An 18,567-nucleotide genomic window follows, 5' to 3' on the forward strand; every position below is an offset into this window, starting at 1 on the left:
AAGTGGGTTTGGGGAAATTGTGCTTGCAAAGTGCTAATGGGTTGGGTCAAGTGCAATTTAATTGGGAGGTTCTTCTCTGGCACTGTCTAGTCCATTCCCTGTCGAGCACCACATTCATGAGAAGTTGGTAGTGTAAATGGACTGTATGCAATGAATTAGATAAACAGAAATATTATATATTTTGTGCATTAACTGCATCCAGGCAAATTTCAATGACAGTGACACACTCCTATTATAGGCATGGAAAATGTGGATCTCATCCGGATTTGGATGTGCGCTCCATTAAATTATAGAGAATTTCAGTATTATTAATCATTTTCATCTACTGACACACAAATCATGGCTAGTATTCACAGTGTTGATTTTGAAAAATGTAATTAATTTATTGAAACACAAAAAAATTAAACCAAAAATAATCATAAATTCAAGTTTCACTTCAAACGAAATGACAAATATAATCAAAATAATGAAGTGGTCAAAAAATTTTACTCTCCAACTTCTTCCACCGGCCCCTTTTGCAGTGGCTTAAAAATCACTCTACAACAACAGGTAGAAAAATACCAGTTCAAATGAGATCATAAAATAAAACAATCCACCCACAGTTTGCACGCATACACCAACAAATAGTGCAAACAATCCCGCCCACGCCCACTTGCACTTTGCGCTAACACAGAATTGTGCTTAGAATTAGCGTAGTGCACAGTCATTGCGCGTAGCACTGCACTGCGCTTTGCGTGCTCACGAAAATAGAAACCAGAATTTCTAATGGTCAGAACAGGTAGAAATGGCTCCTTAAATTAACAAAATATACAATAAAAATATATTATAAAAATATTCAATTGTTACTTTAAGGAGTAATTTACCTGATCTGACCCTTAAAAACTATTTTCATTGGTATAACAAAGTCAGATTGAATCAGTCGTATTAAATAATCTATTTGACTTGAATAAAACCAGTTATTTTAGACATTTTAGGCTATGACAAAGCATTTTACAGTGCACTTATGCTTCTAAGACTGTTTTGTTTTTTCCTGTTTCAGTGGAATCACGAAGACAGGAATGAATGCAACGAACGAATGGATGCAACCGGAAGCAGCAAAACATCATAAGACACTCATTAAAGGAAGAGCTACAATTGGCAGTATACTGGCAATCATGCAAAATATCTAACCTTTATTTGTATGTGTAGGTTGTTAGACGTGATTGCTGGTAGGAAGGATCCTCGTGGTGAGACTGTCATTATAATGTGTTTGCCTGTTCTGGAAGTTTTTTGCTGAGCTCAAAATAAATTCACATTTATTTATTTGGTTTAATTTTCAACATTTTCTCTGTGCCTCTCTGTCTGTCTGTCTGTTTGTCTGTCTCTCTGTCTGTCTGTCTGACTTTTTAAGGACGATATCTTGATGGCCACTCTAACTGTGTGAGAGAATATCTTATTCTCTGGAAATCTGCGGTTGCCAAGGAAACAGTGTTCCACCGCTGATAAGAAAAAAAAAGTGGAGAGCATCATCCAAGAGCTTGGATTGGAGGACTGTGCATACACTAAGGTTAGAAAAAAAAATGCTATTGGGTCATTGACGTGACTAACTTTTTTTTTTCAATAATTTATTTAAAATATATTTTTTCAATGTATAATTTATTTTCTTTTTTTTTTATGAATTTATTTAAAAAAAATCAATTCATACTTGAATATGCCTCTATGATGAAAATATTAAACATTTTGTGGGGTAAGTAAAAAATGACAATCTTTTATCGATAACTCTTAAAAAGAACAAGTAGTAAAGCAATTCTGTTTTAAAATATTATTAATATTTTAAAAAAAGCTTGTTTGCCAAATCAAAGTCAGTATGGCGTTAGAAACAAGGGATGTGACATGAAAATCATAAAACAGGAAATTATATCACAGAAAGACCTTCATGACTGTGTGTCAAGGTCAGATAAGTCTCTTAAAAATCAGGTCATTTGACCTTATGACATTTGAATTATGACATGGCAAGGTTTGTTCAGTTTATATTTCAAATGGTATAACCTCAAGAAAATGTATGATATTTGTGACTGACTAGGATGTCAATATACGCATGTATTCAGGGTGCAATATACTATTACATTTTACTTAATGGTTACACCACCATTAAAAAAAAAAGTTGAGTGGAACATGTAGGCTTGGGGTCGATACCTTTTCCACACATCGCTAATCAGAGGATTTTCCCAATGATTATTGATATATCTGGATTTTTCCAGATATAAATAGGGCTGCTCGTTGCACAATAGTCTTTGTCTTTTCAAACATATTTCTCAACACAACTTTGGTAAAGTGTGAGTGGCAGGGTTAATTAAAGGGGCTCGCATACTGGATGTGTCTGGCATATGTATCTTTCATATAGCCTACACAATGTATTTTCAGTTACAAGTATGTCTATAAGTATGACATAAAGAGAAATTGCATAATAAACCTCACCATTAATCACCATCTAATCGTTCAGTTTGCTCAGTTTCATACACTAACCTGCAAACTCATCAATGTCACTTTGTTCATTCTTAAGAAGTACGAAAACCTTAGTAACTTTGGACTGCCATCTGCTGCGCCACATCAGCTCGTCCTGCGTGTGATACCTGTGCCTGTCCTTCCCGCGACCTGCTTCAGTAAATGTTATGTCACCCTCTTGTGGTCTCCAAAAGATATTATGCCAGAATACATTAGACAGAAGGCAATTAGTGAATTGGAAAGCACACAAATTAGGCTTCTAATTTAAATGTACGTTTAAATAACATGCCGATCAATAATCAATATATCTTTATATTATTACATTTCTATGAATATGTTAAATTAGTCTTTCAAAAATGTATTAAACTGTAAGCATTGTAGCATTGGTATGGAACTAATTACATTTCCTACTCTTCTGTTCCTGGATGAGCCAAGCACAGTCCTTGACTCCAGCACAGCAAACAGCATCATAGCTCTCTTGCACAAGTATGTGCTTGTGCCTACTTTAATAATTACGCTCCACGCTTAGACTTATTTAGTCAGACTAAACATCGTGCCTACATAACCTCTTGTTTGGTAACTAAAATAACTTATGTGGTCGTTACCTTTATCTTATCACATCTAACCCCTTACTTTTTCACTCCCAGGTTATCACAGGGTGGTAGAACTATAATTTTCTCTATACATCAGCCACGTTATTCCATCTTCAAGCTGTTTGATCACCTGACACTGCTCTATAAAGGAGAGATGGTTTACGATGGCCCTGCAGGCAAAGCCATGGACTACTTCCAGAGTCTGAGTAATATATATTCACATATGTCATGAATTGCATATTGATCAAATGATGACTATTAAAGCAATGACACCCAGATCTCATACAAATCAAAACCATAGTATTATGTACTTTTGGACACAGAACCATGGTAATAGCATGATATGTAAATATATTATTATCATATAGTACTATGGTATATATCAAAGTACCATGGTATTGCCATCTAATACCATCACTGGATCATGGTACCACCACAATACATTTTAGTTGGACCTTTTTTATTTTATTTTATTTTTTCATTAATAGACTCATTAATAAGTGTTATGTATGTATGTATTTATGTATGTATTCATTTATAACATTAAATAACACTTATTTCAAAAAATGTTTTACATGTATTATTTATTTCAACATAAAACCAAGAGAGATGAAAGCAATAAAATAATAAAAGCAAAAAATAAACAAAGTGCTGGAGTATAAAAAACAAAACAAAAAGAGTGAAAAGGTGCCACTCATCTTTCAGTGTCATACTCACTCATACTTACTACTAAAAATATTATAGGCTCTTTGCCTGTTATTATTATTACATTATTATATAATAATAATTATAATAAAATATTGCATCGCCTTGTTGCTTTTACAAAGCTAGAAAAGACTAAAATATTCTTAAAATTATTCAGTTTGTGGGTAATAGCTTCACTACCATCCCTCACAATCTAATAGTACAAGAATATTTATGGTTGATATTTTCTGTTGCTCCAACTTTATTGCACTTACTGCAGTTCTTTTATTTATTAATGTTGTTGACCACTGGCCCAGCATTGTAATGCAGTGGATTTCTCCTCTATTGATTAGGTTATACATATGAGGCCTTTATACTGCTGGGTCATGCATATTACAAAAAAAAAAAAAAAAAAAAAAAGTATGCATTTCAATTTCCTATTTAAAATAAAATAAAATACATATTGTAAGTTTTATTAAATGTACCACCCCTGGAGTTCGCTAGTTCGAATCCCAGGGTGTGCTGAGTGACTCCAGCCAGGTCTCCTAAGCAACCAAATTGGCCCGGTTGCTAGGGAGGGTAGAGTCACATGGGGTAACCTCCTCGTGGTCGCTATAATGTGGTTCGTTCTCGGTGGGGCGTGTGGTGAGTTGAGTGCGGATGCCGCGGTGGATGGCGTGAAGCCTCCACACGTGCTATGTCTCCGTGGCAACGCACTCAACAAGCCACCTGATAAATGGTTGACGGTCTCAGACGTGGAGGCAGCTGGGATTCATCCTCTGCCACCCAGATTGAGGCGAATCACTACGCCACCACGAGGACTTAAAAGCGCACTGGGAACTGGGCATTCCAAATTGGGTGAAAAAGGGGAAAAATAAAAAATTGAAATGCTTAAATCGTAACTTGTGATCTTAAAACTGAGGCTTTGAGTTATACACCTTATATAACACAGTTGATGTTTTTATGATTTTGTTCCATAAGTTGGATAATGATAAGGAGTTTCTCTGTTTTTCTCAGATAAATCATTAGAAGAGCTCTACAGGGAATCTCAGTACTGTGATGCTGTCACAGAAGAGCTGAAATATATCACAGGCTCATCAGATTCCTCATTTGGAGCCAAGAGCAAGACACCATCCTATGCCACATCCCCTTTCTACCAGGCACATGTCATAAGAAGGTTTTTAAGCATGTGTGTATATGTGTGAGAGAGTAAATTGTTAACCTGCTATGGGTTTCTTTGAACTTTGGTTCACAGTTGTTCTCAGGTAATTGCAGATATTATACAATTATATGTGTGTGTCTGCATACTGTATATTTGTCGACCTGTAGACTTACACGAATGTATGTGTTTGTGGTTAAATATGTGTATTTGCGTTTAGTTGAAGGTGGTGTGTTGAAGAACAGTGCTGAATATTGTCAGGAATCCTCAGACATCGTATGCACAGATGGCTCTGAACACAATTTGTGCTCTGCTGATAGGACTTATTTACTTTCAGATGCCTTCAAGTCATCCTGAAGCCTTACAGAACAGGTACACATCCGTCCATACATCCGTCCATCTATCCCTCCATCCATCCATCCATCCATCCTATTTTCTTAGGGTCATTTTCGACCTGGGACAGATAAAGAATATAAGTACAGCATAGTTTTTGGTAGTGGAACCAAAAGTTGTTACTTTTTAAGACCATCTAAACAAACAAAATAAAAAATAAAGCTGTATTTTTGTATATAATTGTTTAAGAGAAATAACAATTTAAAACAAATTATTCCTTCCATTGTCTTTTTCAATTTTGACCCGTATAGGAAGAACCAGTTTTTAACTTTCACCTTCAGACTTTCTGGATGTTATACAGCTTTAAATAGTTTTTTGTGCATCTATGAATCAAATTTGACCTAAATATATATCAAAAGTTCTCATATTTAGCCATTTTTTTACAGTGGCAGAGAAGTGCACAACCCAACCAAATTAGCAAAGCAAGTAAAAGCTGAAAAAACAACGGAAATAAGTCACAATAAAATGAAATATATCCACAACACAATGAAAAAGACAGCACCAAGGAAATAAGCATCAACACAAAAAAATTAAGCCACAGCACAGTGAAATTCAGCCACAACACAACAAAAGTAACAGAAAATAAATGTTTTAATGCACTGTATTTTTTAAGTCGTGTGGCAGTCTGACTTAATATATGAGAGACCACAACGCTGCTCAGAAGATGCAGAGAGCTGCTCGTCCACTGCAAGTCACTACAAGAGTTCACCAGAGAACGCATCATAAGAGAGCGTAGACCGAGGACCTGATCTTTTCTCTTGAGCGCTTCACCATCTAACCGGGGGCTAAAGCCTGCATAGTGCATCCAGCCCATTTTCGGGGAAGTAGGAGACCTTCTGCAGATACGCAAGTATAGTTGCAGGTACTGTGCCATCATTTTTGCATCATTGCCCAATTCGAGCCAATGTTGATGAAGTTATGTGCATAAAGAGTACTTGTAGAAACCCAACCAGGTATCAAAATAAGTACAGCGTTTTTATAACTATTTATTTTCTGATAATTTTGTTGTGTTCTGCCTTATTAATTTTGTCGTGTTGTGACTGTTGTGGTGCAGTTTTTCAGTTGTGTTGTAGCTTATTTCCATTGTGGTGCGGTTTTACCGTTGTATTGTATCTTATTTCCGGTGGGGTTTTTTTTTTTTTTTGCTAATATGGTTGTGTTGCGCACCCCTTGGCCACCGTAACCTAGCCCCATACTGTTCTCTAGCTACCCCACCCCATAATTCAAATCGCTTAAAAAACATACTAATCAATGTTTTTTTGAAAATGTAAAACTGCAGAACATTTTTTGTGAGGGTTAGGTTTAGTGGATAGAATCTATAGTTCGTACAGTATAAAAATCATTATGTCTATGGAGAGTCCTCATAATGATAGCTGCACCAACGTGTGTGTGTGTGTGTGTGTGTGTGTGTGTCTAGGATTGGAGCTTTCTTCTTTCTCATCATCAATATGGTGTTTGGGAGCCTGTCAGCAGTGGAGCTCTTTATCAATGAAAGAGCGATCTTTGTGTGAGTGTAATATTACTTCAACTATGATTATAATTGATATTCAGTTAGTTGTGTTTCTTTTTCATTTGAAGTGTCCACATTTTATACGTATAAATGAACAGAGGGACTCCTTGGACTTGGTTTAAATGTAGAACACAAGGGACTTCTGGTGGCAGACTGAGGTGCTACAAATATATGGTCTATTATGACAGACAAACTTATATCCTTTGTGCTCTTGTTAAATAATAGGTACCGAAAACTGAATTAAATCATATTTAATTGGTTTAAATCCAAATGAAGCACTTAGAAAACAAAAATCCTGCTCAAAATACTCTCTATCTCACTCTTTCACCCTCAGTCTGACAGGAGAGATAAATCTGCAATGTCTTATTTTCTTTGCCTTTTATATTATATATATATTACATTTTGAACCATACAAATAAAGTTAAAAATGTTAAAAAAAAATGTGAAGACCTCCAATTGAATTTATATTAAACATAAGTAATTCAATTAAACTTTTTATACATACTGTACATTTTTGTGGACTAGAACAAACATACTTTTCTTTATATATTTGGCAATACTTATATATGTATGTATATATATATATATATATATATATATATATATATATATATATATATATATATATATATATATATATATTATGTACAAAAAGGGTCAGGAAAAATAACTAAAAGATCTGATAAATATATTTTAACAATAAACCCTGTAAAAAGTGATAACCTGCAATTGTTACCTTAAGGAGCTATTTAGTAACACTTTACAATATGATTTCATTTGTTAACATCAGTTAACATGAACTTACAATGAAAAATACTTTAACAGCATTTATTAATCTTGGTTAATGTTAGTTTCAACATATACTAATACATTTTTTAAATCAAAAGTTGTATATCTTAACATCATTTAATGCACTATAAACTAACTTGAACGAACAATGAACAATTGTATTTTTAACATTAACAAAGATTAATAAATGCTTTAAAAAATATTAGTTCATGATACCTAATGCATCAACTAAGGTTAACAAATGACTCCTTAAAGTGGTATTTCTACCTGATTTAACTCCCTTTAAAAAGTTTTGTTGGTGTACAATAATGTATTCAGGTTGATTCAGACTTGTTAAATAATATTTTGGACTTAACCAGTTCATTTAGATGTTACCACATGAAACACATTTTTATAGAAGCCGCAGAGTGCCAATTAAAAAAGAATGAAGAAATAAGTGATCAGTCTATTAATTTAAAAATAAAAACTTAGATAAATAAACCAATTTTATAAATGGACAAATAGATAGACACATTTAAATGTGTTGATTTAATTAACATTTAAAAATATAATTATATTTAACAATTAAATTGTGCATTAATAAATCTTGTATTTACTTCATGTTCAAAATGCAATTAAATATAACAATAAAATAGCACATTAATAAGTCATTTTTAAATGCACCTTTTAATTTGCGTTTTAAAAAAGCAGAGAAAGTGGTCATACAGTAAAGTCATATGAAATAGATGATTAACTGGAAGGTCAGGCAACACAGAGAAGAATTTGCTTCAGGTCGGATCTAGCAGCCGCTGCAGCCCAGTGGTGCAGCATCTTTCTTCAGTGGCTCGGTACCTCACGCCAGTGGAGCGCAAGCATGATGGACACGTACCACTGTGCACGTTTGGGAAGGATTGCGCTAGGTATTTAATTGCAACAGCGAAAAGTGACCATTAACTTCTGATATGCCTCATGTTCGTTTCTTTTGCACGGGCTTCATAGACTGTAAACCTCTATTAAAAGCCGTCCAATGACAGACCGTCTTACATCTCCTATTGAGTGGGATGTGGGAGAGGGGGTGTGTCTTAAAACTGAGTCGAAAGTTCATTGGTTGCTCCCATGTGTCAACTGTCTAATGACATTTTTAAACTCAATTGTCAAATGGATAAAGAAAAGCCAAAGTAAAACAAAAAAGAAAAGCCAAAGTAAAATGAAAAAGAAAAACAACTGGCAAATGAATGAAGAAAAGCAATTGCCAAATGCTTTTTTAAAATACAGTTTAAAAGGTGCATTTAAAAATGACTTATTAATGTGCTATTTTATTGTTACATTTAATTGCATTTTAAACATGAATTAAATACATGATTTATTAATGCACAATTTTATTGGTAATGTTTTAATTTTCAAATTAGTAGATTGATCATTTATTTCTTCATTCTTTTTTTAACCGGCACTCCGTGGCTTCCATACATTTTTAGGTAAAACAATTTTTTCCCCCAGTGTATGCTACAATAAAAATATACACTGTAAAACATTTTCAGAATTTTAACGGTAAAAGACTGTAAAAATGCGACATTAAAAAAAAACGTTAATTGGTTAACAGGTAGTTTCCTTAAAATATATGGTATTTTTTTATATATATATATATATATTTAAAAAGACAATACATGTAGTTTTACTGTAAAATTTTGTAAAAATAAATTGTTTTTAATGTAAAAAATATGATTTTCTGTATAATTAACAGTAAAACTTTATATTATGTTAAACAAGAGAGTACATGTACTTTTTACGGTAAATTATTTTTAAAATTACGGTAAAAAACAATAATCAGGTGTTCCCAGAATTCCCTGTGTGACCCAGTTCATTTCATTATATATTATGGGAATAGTTATGTTTCTTCTTATTTTTAAATCAGTTACATACATTGGGGTATTCTGTGTTATATTTGATGTAATTTATTTAATGTTTATTACGTTATTTTAATTTCACATGTGTTACCCTGATGGTGTTTAGTGTTTGTGTGAGTGACACTGAGAGCACTGTCTCTACATATTTATTGGTCATTGCTCCAGGAAGAGCCACTATTGATGAACTTCATGTCATCATGTGCCCTTTTGTAATTACTACGGTGATTAACAATACATTATAATGTGAAAAGCAGATTTGTACAGTTTCAGATGATTAATATATCAAGTTTATTATTTAATAATATAAATGACGGTAATGCACCGTAAAATATACAGTCATCAAAATTACATCCCATAAAGCCTGATATGTGGGTACCGTATTTTTTACACTGAACTTCTGGCAACCACAGCTGCCAGTTTTTTATTGCAAATTTAACAGGATTTTTTTTTACAGTGTAGGCCTATTTTCTGAAATGTTTTTAAATATATAATGCTTTATTATGTGTTGTATGGCACAGTTCAACAAAATCTCTTTTCATGTAATGATGTGCTTTTTATTGCATTTGACTGAACAGCAGATATTTTGATGTTCTCAGATTCTCAGATGTGAGTGTTTATTACGTCATGTTCAGAATTTGAACTTTTCTACGTGACAGTTGTATATAGTCTTTGGATTTCTTGTGTTTCGTTGAGGGTGTTTAGTTGTCAGTATAGTTAGCAGCATGGGTCAGCGCGGATCACAGAAAGTGAGACCTTTAGAAATGCCGGTTCAAAGTGTGGCGGTCGAGTTCAATCAGCGACCCGCACGTGAATCCGGCAGCGACACGGTCGGGAAAAATCCTGCCATTGTCGCTGCGAAAAACAAGAGGGGCAGGCAAAAGATCACCATCATCTGGAAGTGGCAAAGAGCTGGCAGAGTTTATGTGGTGGAGAGCAGCTCTGTATCGGGTGAGACGGCTGACCAGGGTTGTGAGAGTTCACCTGAGGTCAAGTTTGAAGGTAAAGTGTAGTATTATTAGAAAAGCACCAAAACATCAAAAAGTCACCGCATCATTCACAGTCACAAGTTAAACATTTTATTTTAATTGAAATAGCCCTGTAACTTGGCTATAAGTCAATTTAAGTTACCATATAGCCAACTAAAATGACAAATTATGTTAATCAAGTGTGAAAAAAGTACAGTAGCATACACAATTGTTTATGGTAAGTAAAAAGCATGAAACACCACATAACTGACAGTTAAAACTATATTATATTCAGCTAGGAAATACTTTTACAGTAAAATATAATAAAATGATAATTTTGCTAGTCAAAAATATGAATCACCTTATGATTTATGGTGAAAAACAATAAAAGGATGTTCCCAGAGGACCCAGAAAAATATATTTCCTCGTATTTTTGATACCAGTAATATATATTGGAGTGTTTTGTGTTACTGATGATTTTTGCTTATGAGTGTACAACACTGTCCACTGTGTGGAGTGTTGGGTGTAATCCAATTATGAAGTAATTATTTACTGTAATCTAATTACTTTTTAGTTAAAAAAATTAGTGTAATGCATTACATTTAAATTATTGTAATCGGATTACAGTTACTGACTTTCAATTAATTTAATTACTTTTATCTACATTATAGCATTATGCTTATTTCTAATATATTATTTACAGTATGTAGAATACATGAATTATGGTCCCGTAATGAGACATTGTGAAGGCGAAATGTGAGATGCTGAGTGTGTGACTTGTGCAGTTCAATGAACAAGAAAACAATTTAGACACTATTTTGAATTTGTTGAGCGGAAAAGTGTTTTAGAAAGTAACGTAAAAGTAAAGTAATTAGTAATGTGATTACTTTTAAATAAAGTAAATAGTAATTTATTACAGTTTTAAAGAAACAATTAGTAATTTGTAATGGATTACTATTTTTAAGGAACTTACACTGTACTGGTTCTAGATATGTCAATATTTTAGCCATTGTTCAAGTGAAGGCCAATATTGATGAACTTTATCTATCGTTTCGCATTCAGGCCATCTGCATTATAGTGTTTATCTGTGTATTTTAAGCTACAAAGCAGATTTTAACAGTTCAGGTTGGTATATTAACATTATATGAATGAATTCAATTTATGGTTTTGGTAAAATAACAAATATATATTAGTGAATATATTGCCACTATTGCCATTTTTACTATACATTTAACAGGATTTGTACAGTGTAGATATACAGTAAGTATCCATTATTATGACTGCAATAATTAATTACATTTGTTTAAAACAAGCTTTTGGTTTCTATATCCCTCATTAGATCAGAATTCTCTACAGCAAATCACTGTAGAGGGCTTTGATCATCAGGACACTGCTCCTCACAGTGACCCTGTGGAAGCCACGGCAGAGGAACCTCATGCCACTCACCCTGAGGTCCCTCCTACTCCAGACCACCAGAACGGTCCAGCTTGTTGGGCAGCAGGGGATGCTGTGTGTCCTCCTACAGGACAGCTGGACAGTAAAGCTGTGGACACAAGTTTATCTGGGAGTTTACTGACACAATCCCAAATAAATCACACAAATATGCTCTTCTTTCATTATCTGCAAAACAGTACTAGCGTTTTTAAGTCGTCTTCTAGACATTGTCTTTCCTGTCCAGATGAAAAATTGGAAAAAAAAATTTAAATACCGCTGTAGATGACGTATGGCATGTCACTCTGCAAGACTGCAGTCACTGTTTAAAATTTCTTGTCAACTGCATTATTTATCTTTTAACAAACATTTTTAGCTAATATCATGTCGGCAAAAAGCTGGGACAAGAAGGGTTTGGAGCTGTCTACGAAGGGGTTCGCCTTAAGGATGGCTTGAAGGTATTGTTTTTATTTACTTATATCATCTGTCTCATCTTCATCCTTTTATCTCACTCTATTCTCTACAATACTTCTTAATGTATCTCATGTCCACTTGACCTGTTTAGACTGACCAAACAAGCTCTACAAAGGCTACTTTTAAATTCATAAAACTTTATAAGTCTGTTCAAGATTTATGACTGAAATGAATTGACCTCTACACACATGTTAATTGTAACTAATTCTCACACAAATCCCTATTTCTTGTTTTGTTGATCAGGTGGCTGTGAAACTGGTCAGGAAGTTTTATGAGGAGTACATCAGCATAGTAAGCAGGCATCTCTCAGTCACTGTTTTCAATTTAAAACATCTTATATGAATGTTAACCACATGCTACAAAAGATTTTGACTATACAAACTACCATCGACAAAAATTGGTCCAAGACTAAATCTTTATAAGCCATCATAATAATTGTCTTTTTTCTAGCCTGATCATCCTGATCATCCCGAACCTCTTCCCACAGAAGTGGCTCTGACCATCCTGGCTAACCGGGGCCCCAGCTGCGCCAATATAATTTAGCTGCTGGATTGGGAGGAGCAGGCTGAATTTTATATCATGGTGCTTGAGCGTCCCTCACCTTGTGAGGATTTGTTTGAGTTTGTGCAGCACCATGGTGGCAGACTGCATGAAGGGCTAGCGCGGTCTGTCATGAGGCAGGCCGTGCTAGCTGCTGATATATGCTGTCGCCATGGAGTGCTGCACCGGGACATCAAGCTCGAGAACCTCATTGTCAACAGCAACACCCTGGAGGTAAAGCTGATTGACTATGGATGCAGGGACCTCCTTAGAAAGAGTGCCTACATGACATTCATAGGTGAGTATAATCCCTCAAAGCTGTGTTTTGGGACATTTTTAATCATATGTGTCTTTGTATGTCACCATTACACTCATGTATATTGTGGAGTGTCAATACAGTGATTTGATTCGATATGATTAAACTCTAGTGACAATGTCACTAAGCCCTGGATGACAGCTTTCAGATAGAGCCAAGCTAAAGTTTTCTGTTCTATCGAATAGGAACCAATGTTTAAAAACACACACATCAGTTATTTCTTACATGTTAATTGATACAGTGAAAACATACACATCTGACAAAATCTCTTTCCTATAGGCACACAACGGTACTGCCCTCCTGAATATTCAGCGAAGGGCAAGTACAATGGCAAGCTAGCGACCGTCTGGTCATTGGGAATGCTCCTCTTCCTGATGGTCTGTGGGCATTATCCACATGGCATTGACCTGCACATGATGGTTGCCAAATGCTGGTCAAAGGCTGGCTCGTCAAGAGGTGAGATCTTAATCACACCAAAGAAAACCAATTGTAATTTTACAAAAGATTTACAAAGAAGCAGGCAGGAAAAATAATATCTGCATAAAGGATAGCCATATGGATAATGCAGGAATTTTTCCTGATATTACGACCTTAAGTGAGATCTTACAGCTTAGAACAACATGATTAAATATAGCAGGTGTTTATGGTAATAATCAGTCCCTCTCATCTCTCTGCACAGAATGCAGCCATTTGATTCAGGCTCTCCTGCAGAATGAGCCAAAGCGGCAGATGGGTCTGGAGAAGATACTTCGCCATGACTGGTTTAAGGTATTGAGCCTAAGATCAACTAAAAATAATTTTGAAAATAATATTTACATTTTAAAGATTTTGAATCATTTTTTATTATTTTTTATTTTTTATTTATTTAGTTTGGTTATCAGATTATGTACAAAAAACTTAAAAATATTTAGCTGTGTTGTGGCTTAATTCCATTGTGCCATGGCTTTTTCATTGTGTTGTGGCCTTATTTTCTTGTGTTGTGGCTTTATCTCTTGTGTTGTTTCTTATTTCCGTTGTGTTATCAGCTTTTATTTACTTTGCCGATTTAGCTGTGTTGTGCACTTCCTGGCCACCGTAGCTTTCTTATGCTTTTATGTCATATTATCTATCCAAATACACTGCACAGCTGACAAGTTGTATGTGTATACCTTATGACATATGCTTTCTCAAGTTATAAAATGTGAAATTCTGTTCTTTAAGAGAGTTGCCTCTATTTTTGTGCATTTGTTTTATATTTTTATGTTGTTTAAACATTGTTTATATATGGTATTATATGTAAATTATATTTAAACAGTGTTTAAATGTGTAATTAAGTGTAATGTATTTAAACAATAAACCTTATTTCTGTTTTTGTTTCAGGTCACCACATAAATTGTGGCAAAACAGAGAAAAGGTCTCCCTGTCACGGCTGCCACCCTCTTTCCTGTTTATGTCAGCTTTATGTTTGGCGGGCTTACATGCGTGGCCTCTTCATCCCTCCTGCCTTTGCGTCTGGCGAGGCTGGCATGCCCTGGTTGCATCTGGCACCTTGGAGTGAGACAGCAATTTTTGCGACTGGCGTTATTGCTTTTCTAGGGATGTGTACATAGTGTATATAGTTTGTTTGCTTGCCACTGCATGGGACTGCACCATTCCCCTGTCTCTCCACCATGAGGACACTCAAAGACATTCCCAAAGCTGTCAAAGAGATTCCTACCATAGCCACCCAGAGCTCCCTGTCATTGCTGCCCTAAAGGCTCCTGTCACAGCCGTCCAGAGGTTCCGGCCACAGGCGCACAGAGGTTCCTGCTATGGCCGCCTAGAGCTCACTTTCATGGCTGCCCTTGAGGTTTCTGTAAAAGCTGCCAGTTGTATCTGTCACAACCGCCTAGATGTTTCTGTCTACCACAAAGAGGCTCCTGCTAAGGCCACCCAGTCGTTCCTGCCTCGACTGCTCAAAGGTTCTTGTAAGGCTGACCTGCATGTTCTTAGGATGGCTGCCCAGAGGTTCTTGCTATGGCTGCACAAAACTCAATATCATGGCTTCCCTTGAGGTTTCCTGTAGAAGCTGCCCAGTGGTTTCTTTAAAACTTTCAAAGGTTTTTATCACGCCTGGCCCAGAGGTTCCTATTATAACCACCCCAAAGGTTCCTGTAAGGCTGACCCATAGGCTCTTACCCCAGAGGTTCCTATCAAGTTGATCACAGAGGTTACTGCTATGGCTGCACAAAGCTCCATGTAATGTTTTTTAATGGCCGTCCCAGAGGTTTCTATGAAGGCCACTCCAGAGGTTTCTGTCACAGCTGTCCAAAGGCTTCTGCTACGGCAGCTCAGAGGTTTCTTGTAATGGCCTACAGCAGTTTAAGAGGATCTTGTTATGGCTGCCCAGACACTCCTGTCAAGGCTGCCCCAAAGGTTCCTGTAAAGCTGACCTATAGGTACTTATCAAAGCCAGCCCAGAGCTCCCTGTCATGGCTGCCTTTGAAGTTCCTGCAAAAGCTGCCCAGTGGATTCTGTAAAAACCCTTCTATGTTTTTATTATGGCCACCCCAGAGGTTCCTATTATGGCTGCCCCAAAGCTTCCTGTCATGGTTGCCTCAGAGCAAACTGTCATCTCTACACCAATGTTCCTTTCATGGTCACCACAGAGGTTCCTCCCATGGCTGCACCAAAGTTTCCTGTGATGGCTGCCCAAGAGGTTACTGTTACAGCCACTCAGAGGTTCTTGCTACAGCTGCCGAGAGGTTCCTGTCACGACTTCTCTTAAGGTTCCGTTAATGGCAGATCCATAGGTTCCTATCATGGCTGCCCCAATTGTTTCTGCTATGGCTGTACTAAAGTTTCCTGTCATGGCTGCCCCAGAGCATACACTTACAGCTGCCCAGAGAGTCTTGTCATGGTGACCACGTATAATCCTGCCATAGCTGCCCCAATCATGGCCATCACAGATGTTCCTGTTATGGCTACACAAAACTCCATGTCATGACTGCCCTTGAGGTTCCTGTAAAAGCTTACCAGTAGTTTTTGTAAAAAAAAAAAGGTTTTTATCATCGATGGCACAGAATGCTTCACTGTAAACATGACACATCAGCAAAGTGAATATTGCCTTATTCTGATTAAATTAGGTGATATTGCTGTGCATGTAAATGTAGTCATTGTCTTCCATTTATGGTAATATAGTGTTCGTTTTTCATGAACTTTTAAGTACCTTTTTGTTTTACACCACTGACAAATATCAAGTTGCTATCGGATTTCATGTTTACTAATGTTTATAGAACGTGTTAATACATTTGTTACAATACATTTCAAATTAATGATCAGATTTATCAAAACATGATTAATCTGAAATTAATCAGATTAGATTACCTAAAAGTGTAATCTAAAAGATTAATTTGCTGATTAAAATTAATGTCACTAATTTTTAATCAGTACTGGATTATATTTCAGAAGTAATCGATCCTATACTGTTTATACTTAGTTTAAGTATTACAAAGAGATGATGATGATAATTTTTTTTTCTGAGGATTATATAATTCACAAAAAAATATTCCAATATAAGTTTGTTTTGAACTAGGTGTTTGAAAAACAAAATACAAAACTACTGCTAGAAACCTTATAGTTACTGAGATGGAGCCCTTATAAAACTTTCCCATGTGACAACTAGAACGTCTCCATATATTACATCATGTGAAGTTGTCTTCATGAGCATGGAATGTATTAGTGCTGAATATTTTGATCACAATAATAAAATTCAATCATTGTTTTCCCAAAATGTGTAGTAGCCTCTTTGTGAGTGTGTATGTTTGTATGTGAATGCATGTGAAGGTTGTTTTGGTTCTTGCTTAGGAAATTTATGTATGAGTGTTTATAGCCACTAGGCAGCAGCACTGTTCTGATATTCCTCCATGTCCTTCATATTGCTCCAAGTGTTCCATTATCCTGATATTAATTATACACAGTAATGCATTTTTTGCTCTAAACTGTTCATTTTTATAAGTCAGCTTTTCTGTAAAAAAAAAAAAAAAAGTACTGTGGTTGTACTACGTAGTAACTGAGGTTTATAATTCTAATTTCTATTAATCTGAGGGGCAATATGGATACACATGTACACACATTCACACTAATGACAAAAAGCCTTTGTCCTCTTGATATTTGCATATTGCAGTCCTGCTGAATACTGACTCAAAAAAGACATACTGAAGCCAAACAGCTTCCATTTTCCCTCTTTCTGTTTCTCTTTGTTCATATACTGTATGATATAAAGCGATAGTTCACACAAGAATGGAAATTGTGTCATCACTCGCTTGGTTCACAAGAGGAAATGTTAGGCAGAATGTTAGAGTCAGTCACTGTATGAAAAAAGATGCCATTTAAATGAATGGTGACTGAGGTTAACATCTCTTGCAGTGTTCTACAGAAAAAAGAAAGAAAGTCAAACAGGTTTGGAACAGGTTTGGAAATTTTTGTGTGAACTGTCCCTTTAATTTTCAGTGAAGTCATGTAGTAGTTTGTCCTCCAGTCATTGCCATAGTGTCTAAAATGAACAGAAAGCAGCTGACCAGTGCTGACATTTCCTTCTTCTTTTATTTATTTATTTATTTATTAATTAATTTTGCCACATGGAATATTCATTCACATTTGTTAGATATTAGTATGTAGTAAAGTAATAAAGATGGAGACGTTATAACATTTTAAAATTCTATGATATGTTGTTTTTATGAAAGGAATATTCTGGATTCAATACAAGTTAAGCTCAATTGACAGCTTTTGTGGCATAATATTGATCACCACAAAAATGTATTTGGACTTTTTCTTTAAAAAAAGCAAAAATCTAGTTTCCAGCGAGGCACTTACAATGGAAGTGAATGGGGCCAATCCGCAAATGTTAAAATACTCACTGTTTCAAAAGTATAGTCACAAGATGATTTTAGTGTGATATAATCACTTTCTAACCTTTTCTGTGTAAAGTTATAGCCAAATTTACAACATTACCATGATGATGTAATGTCAACAAACCCTAAAATGATTGTAAAAATGATTATTTAAACAACTTTACAGCTCAAATAATACATGCGTTTTAACAGAATTAATGTAAGTGCATTTTTTAAAATGATAAGATTCACATTTCTGCCTTTAAACCCATTCACTTCCATTGTAAATGCCTCACTGTAACTTCGATTTTTGCTTTTTTTTTTTTTTAAAGAAAAGGACGGACGAGTTGAAATAATTTTTGGTGGTAATCAACATTATGCCACAAATGCTGTCAGTTGAGCTTAACTTGTTTTAAACCCAGAATATTCCTTTAAGCGTACCCTATATGGCTCACACGCATCTTCATAAACTGATGATAATATATTACTGTAATTT

General features: G+C 35.3%; 2 pseudogenes; both read left to right on the plus strand.

Moving 5' to 3' along the window:
• Positions 1 to 1,051: 1,051 nt before the first annotated feature.
• On the plus strand, positions 1,052 to 6,874 carry LOC127443520 (broad substrate specificity ATP-binding cassette transporter ABCG2-like; annotated as a pseudogene).
• A 3,343-nt stretch (positions 6,875 to 10,217) lies between these two features.
• On the plus strand, positions 10,218 to 16,961 carry LOC127443589 (serine/threonine-protein kinase pim-1-like; annotated as a pseudogene).
• Positions 16,962 to 18,567: the final 1,606 nt, after the last annotated feature.

This window comes from Myxocyprinus asiaticus, chromosome 7 (genome assembly GCF_019703515.2).
Source record: "Myxocyprinus asiaticus isolate MX2 ecotype Aquarium Trade chromosome 7, UBuf_Myxa_2, whole genome shotgun sequence".
Lineage (NCBI taxonomy): Eukaryota > Metazoa > Chordata > Actinopteri > Cypriniformes > Catostomidae > Myxocyprinus > Myxocyprinus asiaticus.